Here is a 14008-nt window from a genome sequence, read left to right as displayed (position 1 = left end):
TTGTAATTCATATGTATAGCCTGTAGCTCTTCCTTGCATTTTTAACCTTTTAAAACATAGTTTTCAGCTGCAAGCTGATGTTATTACTCTCTAACATTGATACCAGTCAAAGTTGAGGAAAAAAAATTAATAAAGAAAACAAAGAAGCAAACAAGAAAGAAATGCTAATATAAAAATTTAAAGAAAAAAAACATACACATAAATATTTTTATGTTGATTTTACTTTTATTATCTGTTTTTTTTTCTTCCCTCCTTCCTCTCTGTACTCTCCTTCTATTTATCTATTAATCTTTCTCTCTCTTTCTCTGTTTCACTTCATTTTGCTTACCTTTGTTGTAAGTTTATATTATCTAGATAAAAAAAAAAAAACTAATAAATTTTTCCAAAACCTGTTGATTTTACCTTTTAACAATAGTTGTGCGGATGTACCTATCTCCTCTTTTAAAGTATCATAGAAACGGCACAGCACTCTCGTATATTCTTCTTCCACATTACAGGGATTCTTCAAAAATTCAAAGATAAAGGTAAGGACAGATTATGTAGAGTATTGGGATTCTCAACCAAAAGATTATGAATTCATTTACCAATCCATGGAACCCAGTGTATCTAATTGAATCACTTTCTATGGCATTTAACTATCAAGATTTTGTGGAGAAGAAATATTTGTTAAATATCCATTACGTATTTGTTTTCAGTAACAAAATCTTATAGAAATATGGAAAACATTTCTATGAATCTGATATCAGGTATTCTACTAATATTTTAGTAGGGTTAACTATTGTGAAAGGAGAGGATAGAAGAGGTGTAAGAGAGAAAGAGGGCCAAGTACCAGGAGTTGGTAACAGTCTATTGCATGAAAGGTTAGATAGCTTGGTGCATGCTACAGGACGTGAGCAGTTGAGGGCTATCAGGTTGTTCCCATAGTAATTCCTATAAAACCCTGTGGACATGCATAACTTAGTGGTTAGTGGTGTCAAAGTCATGATAGTAGTATTGTGGTTTTGATTTCTGGACTGGGCAATGCATTGCATTTTTGAGGAAAACACTTCATTTGATGTTACTCTAATCCACTCAGCTGGCAGAAAAGAGTAATCCTGCAATGGACAGGCATCCCATCCAGCAGGGATTATATGCATCACAGAAACTGGGGAACTGACCCTATGAGTTTAAATGATTCGTGAAAGGTTTTTGTCCTATCTGTAGAACCTTGGATATTACCAATGTGAGTAAGAACAGAATGATTCAAAAGAACATTGTAGACATTGAAGACACCGGCTCTGGTTAACAGAAAAAGGTGACCAGGTCAAAGCTTGGTCAACCTCAGTTTGGCTGTTTGCAAAACTCCATTACACCCACTAACTAAGATACATCTTATTATGGCATCTTTTATCTTTATCTTTTACCTTTTACTTGTTTCAGTCATTAGACTGTGGCCATGCCGGGGCACCACCTTGAACAATGTTCAGTTGAACGAATTAACCCCAGTACTTATTTTGTTTTTCAAGCCTGGTACTTATTCTATCAGTCTCTTTTGCCAAACCACTAAGTTACAGTTACATAAACACACCAACACCAGTTATTAAGCAGTGATGGGGTACAAATACAGAAACACACACACACAGACATACAACAGGCTCCTTTCATCTTTTGCTTATCAAATCCACTCACAAGGCTTTGGTTAGTCTGAGGCTATAACAGAAGACATAACTCTGGACCATGTGGTTGGAGAGAAAGCTTCTTACCACACAGCTATGCCTAATTAACACAGTTGATCCTCTTAAATGAAGATTAGTTTGTATTTTTGGCAAGAAAGTGTAATTGGAGTATGTGGTGGTATTATATGTTGTTTTTACCTTGTTTTATTTAAAACAGAGAACCATTAACTTATATTTTATGAAGTTTGAAACAAATATCGAGCTGTTTCATAACTGTGTGTCTTATAGGAACCATTTTATTTTGAGCTTCTGCAAATAAAAATAAAACATTGAACTTTTTTTTATTGTGTGTGTGTGTATGCCTAGGGTGGTTTTTTTATTTATATTTACATTCATTTATAGTAAATGTAAATATTTTCTCTATTGTTTTGGTTAAATTTACATGATTTTCAGAACAAATATGTAAACAGATGTAATCATTCATCCTCCTCTTACATCATCCTAATTTCCCCTCTTGCAATATAATCTAGCTATTGATTATTTATTGCCTTATATTAGTACATATTGAAATTTGTGTGGTCTAGTGGTTAGGGTGTAGCACTCATGATCGCTAAGATCGTTGGTTCATTTTCTAGATCGAGCAGCGTGTTGCGTTCTTGAACAAAAGAATAAAAATAGCATTTCATGTTGCTCCAGTCCAGGCAGCTGTAAACGGATGGGGATTTTGTTTTACTTCTTTTTTGATAATGCTTTGCTTTAGGCTTTTCCTCAAGTTAAAAATATTGTTGATGACTTTGGGCCCTTTTTTTTTTTCTTTTTTTTTTTTTTTTTTTTTTGTCAAATTTCATTTAATCTTTCTTCTATAAAATATCAAAAATATTGTCTGTGGGTGGATAGAGTTGAGGAAATACATTTATGAGAAGTATATGTATTTGACAGCCTTCATCTTCAATGAAGGGAATTGTATGGATAAAAAAAAAAAAATCTACGAAAACAAATTACGTATTGGACAATCTTAGCTTCTAGTAGACTAACTTAAGCTTTCCTGGGTAGTTCTATAAAAGCTTGCAATATTCTTCTGAATAGAAGCTTGTTAAGTTCCTTGTTTTCTATGTACATTTATTCTGCTCTTTTCTTCACTGCCATCACTTGTCAATTGTTATATGTTCTTTGTGCAAGTATAAATGCTTTAAACATTGGAACAAAGATTAAAAGAAGTTCTGGGATTGTGAATCTCGTGGCGTGACTCGGTATAGCATGTTCTGTTGATGATATTATGTACCTGTTGATTACAGGTTGGAGTTATTACAATTACAGCTTTGACCATTGGTCAATCTCAATCAAATGTGAGGCAAAATACTATAAGGTGTTTACTGTTCTGCTTTGAAATATTATTCAGTTGCATGTTTGCATACAATCTCCTGTAGCACTGACACTACATCAATGTGGACCAATTCCATTTATCTCTGCTATTAATACATCTCCACTCTTTTCAACTATTATATTTTAATCATTTATCTTGTTTATCTGACTTTTCTGGCATTCTATGAGGCTATTTCTCAAACTAACATTAAATTTCTTCAATTATTTCTTCTAAATTTGGAAAGAACTACATATATATACTTATGCGCATGTGCCAGTGTGTGTGTGTGTGTGTGTGTGTGTGTGTGTGTGTGTGTGTGTGTGTGTGTGTGTGTGTATGTAAAGTTTACAAATCTTCATAACTGAATAATTAATATGCAGCAAGTGCTGTGTCAACTACTGTCTCAAGTATTGTTTTTCACACTCTTCGAACATTATTGCTGATCAGATGGGCATATTTCTCACACAATCTGTATGACTGGAAAATTAGCTATCAGTTCTTTATTAAAGTTAAATAGTTGGTAGTTAAGATGTTTTTGTTTTAACTGCTTCACATGAAATTTTTTTATGTATAGATATGGTTTGGGTGGATTTTGCAAATGAGAACATTTGCGCATTAGTTTTCAGAATAAGTATTTTAACCATTTAGCATTTCAGATTACTCTGTCAAACTTAATGCTTATTCATTCACATTGTTTTGAATTCATCATGCATCATCTTGTGGCTTTGAGATTTCGATAGTGTGATTGTATATTTTTAGAATGACATTGTAGAGTAGGTGTGAGAGACCAAATCTGACTGGTTTAAACATAAAACAGGTATAACCGGGCTGAACATGGCTGGTTCAATACCAAAGGGTTAAAACTGTTTGTCAGCTCCTCCTTGTACCATACTGTTTTATAAACCTGAGATAGAGAGAGCAACATTGTATACTTCCCCACCACATATAGTAAGGTTAATACTCATTATGTGACATTATGATACCTGCTATCTATTATCTTTAATATATATCTGCTACTCTTTATTTTTTTTGTGTTTATTATTTTTTACCTAATGTGTTGATATTTGCTATATTGTTGGTGCAATTACTTTTTACTGAGCATTTAGCTACAAAATGACATTATTAACCAAGCAGATTTTAACTGGCCAACTTGTACAACACAATGACTTCAAAAAAGATTCAAAGATTTTTTAGAAGTCCAACACCTTAATCTTATATACATTGCTTCTTATGTGATTATTACCCCACAATTTCAAGCGCATTTCTTAATTATTCACTGCTGACCATGTGATTCTAGCATGTAATAACCAGTGTCAAACAATTTTAAAAGCAAAACAACTACTTGTTCTGGTTTGTTCTTGAAAATGTTCCATTGTAAAATATTATACTGTGATTTGTCTGGAAACAAGTAAGGTGAAATTTATACCTCAGTATCTTGGAAGAATGACAGTTAATCATTGGAATATAATAGACATTGTTTGGCAACAAATTCACTAACAGAATGAATATTTGCCAATATATCAAAGGTACCTAACAGTTCTTTGCTTTATTTGTGGCTTGAAGTGGATCCTCTCCTTTCCTCATTTTCATCAGTCTCTTTCGTTATATTGTTCATGTACCTGTACATTAGGTATGATGGTCATGATGCCTTCAAGAAACGTGTTACACACACGTATAAGAATATGAGGGGTTTAGTTCGCTGATGATCTAAACCAATAAGTATGCTGTGTAAGTGCTGTAATTGGTCATCTGTTAGGTTCCAAGCTCACAGCTGAGGCTGGAGCTAGGAATCTGTAGTAGGTTTCCAGTCAGCAGGTATATATTAGAGGAAAAAGGAAAACAAAACCAGGGCAGGATAAGTATCTCAGGCTATTTTGAATATTTAAAAGAGTAGGGTGAATTCTAAATGACCTAAAACACTCGTCTTACCTTGGGTTTTGTTTTACTTTTTCCTTTAATATATATATATGTGTGTGTATGTAAATGTTTATAACTATTTTTCTTAAAAAGCCAAAACAACACGATTTACAAAAATAACAATAGGTTAATAGTTTTACCAGGTATTTCAATATTGCCAGCTTAGGATCCCTTCCTCAGGAAATCTTTGATCACTAACTTCTCTGTCATGTAGTGTGCATGTAATTATGATAGATCACTGACCTAACACCATTCAATTTTTCTCTCCGTGTTTTTCTCCTTGTCTCCGTATTCATTCTGTTGAAGAGCGTAGCTCGAAACGTTAAAGACTTTCCGTATTCCCGAGCGTCATCCTATTACATCCTTTTGTTGTTTACACCACCTGTCCTCGTCTGTTGTTGTTTTTTTCGTACATTCTCCCATATATATATATATATATATATATATATATATATAATTTGTATTATTATTATTATATACAGAACTCAATATATGAATGTAAAACATGATAATTGAAGGGTCTTTATTCCAGCACTCCAACTTACATGTTCCTGATCATTCAGCTGGTGATCTGGTGGTGTTTTCCCTTCATATATCTGTTGTTTGAATATATTTTGAACTATATGAAAGTTAAGAAGAAAAGACCTTTATGATTTGTTTTCCTTTTTTTTTTTGTAAATAACCCTTGCAAGTGACACACACTCAACTGGATATTCCAGGCTCATATTTTTCTTTTCACTTTTGGCTTTCGGGAGGAATACTCCAATAGTCTTACACTTCATAGAAGCAAAGTCACTCTAATAACCTCCCTTCTAAAATTGCACTGTTGTTTAAGTAATGTATTCAAAACCAATGTTTGTGCACACTTTATGTGCATTTGTGCATAAGCATATTATATACACATATGCATGTATGTAGACATGCATATACATTCATACACGCACAGGTGTATTTTAATATATATGTATATATATATATTAAACACTTCGAATCCAACATTTCTTTTTACCTTCTTGAACCAGGAAGAAATTCAAGGAAGCTAGTATTTACATAAAAGATACTTAGCCTTATGCATACAAGGCACTAATAGCTCTGTTCTTTTGTTCAACCAGTACTGCTTTGTACCAAAGTTCTCAATTTTTCTTCCCACACTGGATTTTTGATTTGAAATTTCCATTCCTGTATGGCTGTGTCTTATCTACAAGTGATCATTATATATATATATATATATATATATATATATATATATACATACATGTGCATGCATACACGCACACACATACACACACACGCACACACACATACACACACATACATAGGTACCCAATAGAATATAAACTGTAGATTTAACCCACGGTTGGTCCCATGCAACTGAAACAGCGGTAGTAAATTTTAAAGGCCACTTGTGTTCTTTTATACATACATACATACATTAACCACAGTACTTTTTTTTTTTTTTAAAGCTTGGTACTTATTCTATCTGTCTCTTTGGCCGAACTGCTAAGTTGTTGGGATGTAAGCTCATTAACAGTGGTTGTCAAGCAGTGGTGGTGAGGGATGAATACAGATACAAAGGCACACACACACATACCTACATATATATATAAAACAGACTTCCTTCAGTTTCCATCTCCCAGATCCACTCGTAAAGGCTTTGGTTGGCCCGAGGCTATAATAGAAGACACTTATCCCAAGGTGCCTCACAATAGGACTGAACCTAGAATCTTGTGGTCGAAAAGCAAAGATTCTTACCACACTGCCACACCTGTGACCTTAGCAGTATTTTTGCATAATTTACATATGGGTTCAACATGTGAAAATGTGGAAAACAAAAATATCCTAAGTGTCCCCCAGCCACATTCAGTTTTGATTATGTATGATAAATTGACTTGTCAAGCAACACTCATTCTTACTGAATGCATATTTACTAAACAATGCAGATACTGATATTACAATTCAGTTTCAGTTTTACCCATGATGTTCTGGCAAAATGTCCATTTATGCAAATAATGGAATATTTATGCCAAAACTGCTATTTATTCCCTAAAGATTAACTAAGGTGACCAGTTTTATGATAACCAGGATATATATATATATATATATATATACATGTGTGTGTGTGCGTGCACACATGTATGTGTATGTACATGTGCATACATGTATGTATGTATGTAGGTATGCAACATCCTGTGGTTGTATATTTGTTTTTGGTTTTTTTTTTCATTCTTTATCTTTGTTTTATCTGTTAACATGAATTGAATGAATCGGTGATGTTAGTTAATGTCAGATGAGTTTTTGGAAATGGAACTTTTTTTTTTCTCTCTGTTTGGTTACTTTCCTTGATGTCAGTATGACAAATGTATAAATGCCTGTAACATCTGTTATCATACTAGGTTCCAAATTTTGAGTATTAAGTTGATAATAACTTTTGTTAAATCACAAATTAAACAAATACAACTTTAAAGTGGATACAACAGAGAGTTTCCAAACAGATGCAAACTGACTGCATGGAAAACAAAACGACATACCCTGACACGCCTCATCTACAAGGCCAGTCACTGACTGACCCAATGTGCAGCATGGTTTTGGTCCATCTACAACTTAACTGAAGCATAGTTATATCAGGATTTTATGCTTGTGTATGGTTTCAAAAAGTTTTACTGATTCGTTTTGTGTTATTAGTTCAATTAAACTATATAACTATACTCAAAGGTCTCTAGTGAATCGAACACTTACAGAAGGTTTTCAAAACCCCTATCTATTCAATATAACCTAATAATCTAAGATATATATATATATATATATATCCAGACGATATCTAAAATAGATCAAACTAAGACAAACAAAATATATTACCCTAAAAATCTGCCCAATTATTTCATATGGATTCTCAATAGGACAACTTCCAACCCAAGTCAAAACAAAACAAAAATACACCAACCAAAAGCCAAAAACAAAACTGCCCTAAACAATTTTAACTTAATCCTATACATTCCCAAATGTGTAAAAGAAAAAAACAGAAGGACACACAAACACAACAATAATAGATATTGCAAACTAACAACACAAAAGCAATCTTTCATACATTTTTGCTGTAAGATTGTGATAAGTGTTTATGTGAGAGCAAGTGGTTTTGATACTTTCTGCAGTTTTTTAATAGTTTCTATGTTTTTTTTTAGAAAGTAAGGACACCGTTTTAATGGTAAACATCATTTTTATGTTTCATTTTTGTCTAATGCCCTGCTTAGAATAAGAAGGGGGAATTTTCAAAATTATGTGGTGTATGAGTGACTGCTATTTTTACCTTTAAATAGAAGTTGGTTGAAATGATTCTGCATGTAAAAGTTATAATCTTTGTTACAGGTACAGAATCAATTTTCCAGAACCTTTGGTTCCAGAGCCTTTCTTGACTTCAGATTTATCTGAACTGGAGGTGGTCACATTCTAAATTAAACAAATATCAAATTTACTTGGTGCTCCAGCATGGCTGCATTCAAATGACTGAAACTAGTAGAATAATAAATTAAATGCAATTCAAATACCTCATGTTGTACTAAGCAAGGTACCAGTAAGCTAGTCTGGCAGCCACAGGAATTTGAAGATTCTTCTCGTAAATTAGTACAAATTATAAGTGGTTCCAGACCTCCAGTGTCTAGAATGTCAGTGTTGTACCTGTATAAGCATTCATATGGTGTTTATGTATAAGCATTCACATGGAATTTATGTATAACCTGCATATGGAATTTGTAGGTGAACAATTTTGTCTATAATCAAACTGAATATTCATTTGGAATTAGAATACATACCCTAAAATATACAATTAGAAATAGACAATATACCTAAGCATCAAGTGTCCCAAACTACTTATCGGTTTACTTAATTCTGTTTTCAAAATTTCTCTGAATTTTATTAATTCCTCTCAACCATTATATTCCATAGCTTGAAATTTTGCTACCTATCAAATCAGTATTCATTGAATTAATTATCAATAGTTTCTAGACATATACACTATTTATTATTATTATCATTATTTGTTTCTTTCCATAAATTTTTGAAATGTCAAAAGTAAGTCATCAATCTTGAAGTTAAAATCCTAGTCTGACAGTTTTGTATTTGCCAACAAGAAAGGGAGAATAACTTCTTTTTAGCTTGAAATTTACATTGTAAATTCATTAGATATCCCACTAACTGAGAACATTAGATATTCTTGTTTCCAAAAACTGAAACCAATAAGCAAGAAACCTATTCATATTTTACTAAGCAATATTTTCTGACTTTTAGTTTCTGAGAAGTTTAGTTCTACTAAAACAACTCCATTAATATAGCAGAGACATAGTTAGATTCCATACAAATATATTGCTAATCTATAGGCCATTGTTCTTTTTTTTTTTTATTTGTGTTTATATACAGCATTTTGAAACTTACAAAAAAATAAAGTAGTTTTTTTTTTACTAAAACCATGAAGGTTGCAAAGATACAATCCATTACATATCTAACTTCAGTACACACACACACACACACACACACACACAGAAAACAAAAATGAAATTTGACCTTATGCATTATTTGTTGTTTTACCTTTTACAAAAATGAAAGTTTGCTTCTAAATTTGTGGACACGAAGTGGAAATGAATAAGAACTAAATGAACAAATGTTGTAGGTTAGTTATTTGATAGTATCCAGAAAAAAAAGGTAAGGAAAGGCAAAACTGAGGAATTGGTAACAAAAAAAGAGGCTAATTAAGACACTGAGGATTAGAATTATAAAGTGTATGAAGTGATAAGCTTTTCTATGATTATTGCTGTGACTCCACAATAAGATGTATGTTGGAAGAATACATGATACTTGCTTTGAACACTAAAAAACTGTTTAGTTTTCTTAGGGCATGATCGTTCATGTATCTATTGAAAGCTTTCATCCTTACATAATGAATCCTAAAATGATTGACGGTAGAAAAATGAAATTTTATTGTATATATATATATATTGGCTCATCATGGGTAATTCTGTACATCAAAAGTTCAAATCCTGTAGCAACCAGTTTAGGCTTTTATGATAAGAAATGCCTCAATTCATAAAATGTTTAATTTATATACCTCATCTTTATTCATGTTGGGAAGTTCTAAAAAGAATGAAACGATGTTACACACAATTAGACTGGACTTTTGTAATAAGTGAGTAAAAAGAAAAAAAATCTATGCATCTTCTTCTTTATTCCTTAAATTTCAAATTCAAACTTTTAATTATGTCCAATAATTAGTTCCCTTCTGCAAACTCTTTGCTAGAATATTCTACATGTTATTCTTGTAGAAATAGAGTGAAAAAACTCTGATGTTATGGGTAATCGTTTACTATTAGACTAGACATCAAGGTGTGAATTATTGTGTTCTGACAATTCATATGTTGTTACCCAGAATTAAAGACCAGCTTATTTCAAGATGGAGGAATCAATTTAGAAATGTTTATGATGAACAACACATGAAATAAACCAAAAAGTTACTTATGGAAATTTTATGCTTTAAACTGTAACTGAAAAATTCTAATTCTGATAAGTCTTGATGTTGAATTCAAAATATACAGCTGAGACATTAATTAATAAAAGTCAAAAGTTTATTTGACCAATCAAATTGAATTTATTTGTCACATTGTTCATTAAATTTGTTTTATTATGAAAGGTTTGATGGAAGTTGACATGCAATGACATCTAACTTAATCAGAGAAGTGACAACTTGCTGTACAAAATTTACATGGGAAAAATTTTATGCGATGCATTTATTTATTGAATTATTTCTGCTTTGAATTTAGATGTTTTATTATTTAATTTATGACATTATAGATAAGTTATAATGAATAGAAAATTGATATGTCTACATTAAATTCTTTAATTTCTTTTGACTTACTTTTGGAGAATACACAAAAAAGGATAGATTTTGACAGACTGTGAATGAAATGTATGTTTATAACTCTCTAGATGAAATTCTAAGTTTAGAGTCTTCTCTATAAAGATAATTTCAATAGATGTTGTGTTGGTTAAGTACTTGTAGACACCTGTTAAAGCTTGATCCTTTTTTTTTTCTCTTTTTGAAATAAATATCAGGACATCCTTGGTTTGTATCAGCTATCTCCTTTGACCTGTTACTATTACCATTCTCTCACCAGCACCACCACCTGTCTGTCCCAAATATTCCAAGGTGGGAACATTCAAATGGAAGTCAACTGAGTCCTGTTTCACTACAAGTGAGCAATGTTAATAACAGCCCTGATCATGCACCAAATGCTACCCTCATATCCTACAATAAGTGATTTACCTATTATCAACATTCTTTCACCTGTCCTATTATTTAACTTCCTAGTTTATCTCAGTGCAATTCCTCACTTTATTATTATTAAGTAAAAAGAAAAAAAAAAGCAGATATAAATATTCACCATAAGAAATGTTACTATATCTATATTGCTACTTGTCTGTTGATAAGTATTGATATAGCAATCACTTTCTCTCTTTCACTTCTGACTCTCTTTTCAAGCAAACCATCACCAGCTAGTCTATGAACTACATATCACAGCTTATAGTAATCCTACTCCTTTTATCATCATTCTCTACACGCTCTTTTGTTACATATTATTAAATAGATTTATGTTTTTGTATTATTTCTGATTGCATTCCAGTGTTGGAACTTCAAGTTACTTTTGGTTAGCTCCTTATATTTAGCTCTAATTCTAACCTTCCTGTTATTCTTCAAATACTTTTAGCTACCATTTGAAGTAAAATTTCTACTAATGTCTTAACTTTATTTTTAACTTATATACTACTAGAAGTCATTTGGCTGACATTATGTTATTTTGCTCAAAGGTTACTTCTATTTCAGACAGAGTTTGATTCATTCCTCTATTATGGAGAGATTTCTGAAGGGAAAAAGAAAAGAAAAAACTGATGACTATTCTAAAATATCAATACAAGTCATCTTAAGCCAAGGTTTTCCACTTCCATAAAGGCTTAATATACATCAGCATTTCTAACAACAGTTTGCACTTAGTTGACTAACTCTTACTATTTATTTGGCCAAGTTATTTTCTTTCAGTTCAACTTTTCATTTATTCCTCTGTAGTTCTCCTCACTTGAATAAATTATTGTTTGTGAAAAATCATTTCCCTGATATATTCATTGTTTATTCTTCATATATAGAGGCAACATCATTGCTGTACATGGATTAGTATGTAGAAGTAATTGCTAACAAGAAGACAAAATTAAGCCAAAGATATTATTTAAATTGACTCTGAAGGATGTGTTTGTGGCATTTTACTTTCACGTTAAATCTTCAAATGAATTCATGGTTCCTAACTCTGATAACTAATGCTTTATTTGTTTTGGAAATACATTCCATGCTTTGTGTATCAGATTCTAGTTTCCTTATGTAAAACTATGTCATGTTTGATCTCTGTTGAGTCAATAGTTAGTTACAAAGCCACTGTTTCAAAATGATTCTATAGATATTGCAGGAAGCGCTATGTTAGAATGAATGCAATCTATTGACTTTTCTTCATATTTTGTGTGTCTGCTAGATACCAAGAGAAACCATTCTTATATAACATTATCTTCCGTCTCTCAACCCATTAACAATACACATCTCAACGGTTACATCTAATAATGTCTTGGAACCAATCAGAAAGGCATTCAACATATTTCTACTTGCCAATTCAGCATAATTGTTTCTGGGTTCCTCTGCTGATTAAGGAAACACATAAAACCTTAACTAGTGTTAACCCTTTACAAATGATGCATCTATCATGCTCTATATTCTAGAACCCTGTAATGATTGATAGTCAAGACTACACTGACTGTCATCACCATCTCTCTTTGGAGTTCTATCCTTGCTCAAACTTTTCTATTGATATTACAAGAATGCCTACTTCTCTGATCTTGGTAATTCTAAATATTTTTCATATAAATTATAGCTCTCTCTCTCCCCCCCTCTCTCTCTTTCATCTCAGCTAAAAAGGTCATATACACCATGATGATGATGATAATGCTACTGCTGATGATGATACCATCATCATCATCATCATCATTTAATGTCCAGTTTCCATGCTGATGTGGGTTGAATTAGTTTGACAGGATCCGATAGGTTCAAGAACTACATCATTGCTCCAGTGTCTGCTGAGACATCGTTTCTATGGTTGGACACCCTTCCAAATGTCAATGACTTTACACCATGTATTGCTTGCTACCAACACTAGTGAGGCTGCCAGGTGCAGCTCCCAAGACTATGAACCCCGAGGGATGAAGGTCAACTTTATGTTAGTTGATGAGGGGTTAAAATATAAGAGAAAGTGAGGAGAAGAGCAGGTTTTTGTTATAGAGGAGCTACAAAGTTACATACTTATTAGAAATTTGACTGAGACCAATCAGTAGGAGTTTGAAAGAGATAAATTGTTGTGGCAAGGTGTCCATATGCCTCCCATGCTTCAAAGTTTGAGGTGAGTTGAGGTGGATGCGGACAGAAGATCCAGGAGTGTAGTGGTGGTGGCGGTGGTAGGGTTTGCAAGAGTGTATGTAGGAGCAAGCAGTGGAGGAAACAGGAGAAGGGGAAATTGGCAACAAGTGTGAAAATTGGTTAGAGTTCAAGGACGGATGTATTTATATATATATTTATTAAATTAACACAACATGAATGCCCTCAACCCTTTTTAAGGAAGAATTTCTCTCTAATCACATACAAAACACAGCAAAAAAAAAAATACATACACACATACACATATCTATAGAGAGAGACACCGAGATGCCACCAGCTTCCTGTCCAGCTATCCAGTGGAAAATATTCTCCTTTCTAATGTATGTATATGCATATATATACACACACACACACACACACACACACACACACACACATGCATAAGTGGACAAATGAAATTCTCCTTTCTAATGCATCTGATGTCCCTGAAATACTGATTTCACTTCTAACAACATCATGTGGCCCACCTTGACTAATAGCAGCCCATCTCCCAGTAGCCATTTTGAACTTCCTGTGTTCCTTGAGACAAATCAAACTGTTTTAAATAATATTATATATATATAT

General features: G+C 32.6%; 1 protein-coding gene across 4 annotated transcripts in view; it reads left to right on the top strand.

The window, feature by feature from the left end:
- The window catches only part of LOC106884059 (zinc finger protein 836), a 294539-nt gene that overhangs the window by 175987 nt on the left and 104544 nt on the right, over nt 1-14008 (top strand). The gene's annotated exons all lie outside the window — the stretch shown is intronic.

The sequence above is a fragment of the Octopus bimaculoides genome, chromosome 10 (assembly GCF_001194135.2).
Source record: "Octopus bimaculoides isolate UCB-OBI-ISO-001 chromosome 10, ASM119413v2, whole genome shotgun sequence".
Lineage (NCBI taxonomy): Eukaryota > Metazoa > Mollusca > Cephalopoda > Octopoda > Octopodidae > Octopus > Octopus bimaculoides.
The sequence above is the reverse complement of the archived record's forward strand: the minus strand, read 5'-3'. Positions and strand labels throughout refer to the sequence as shown.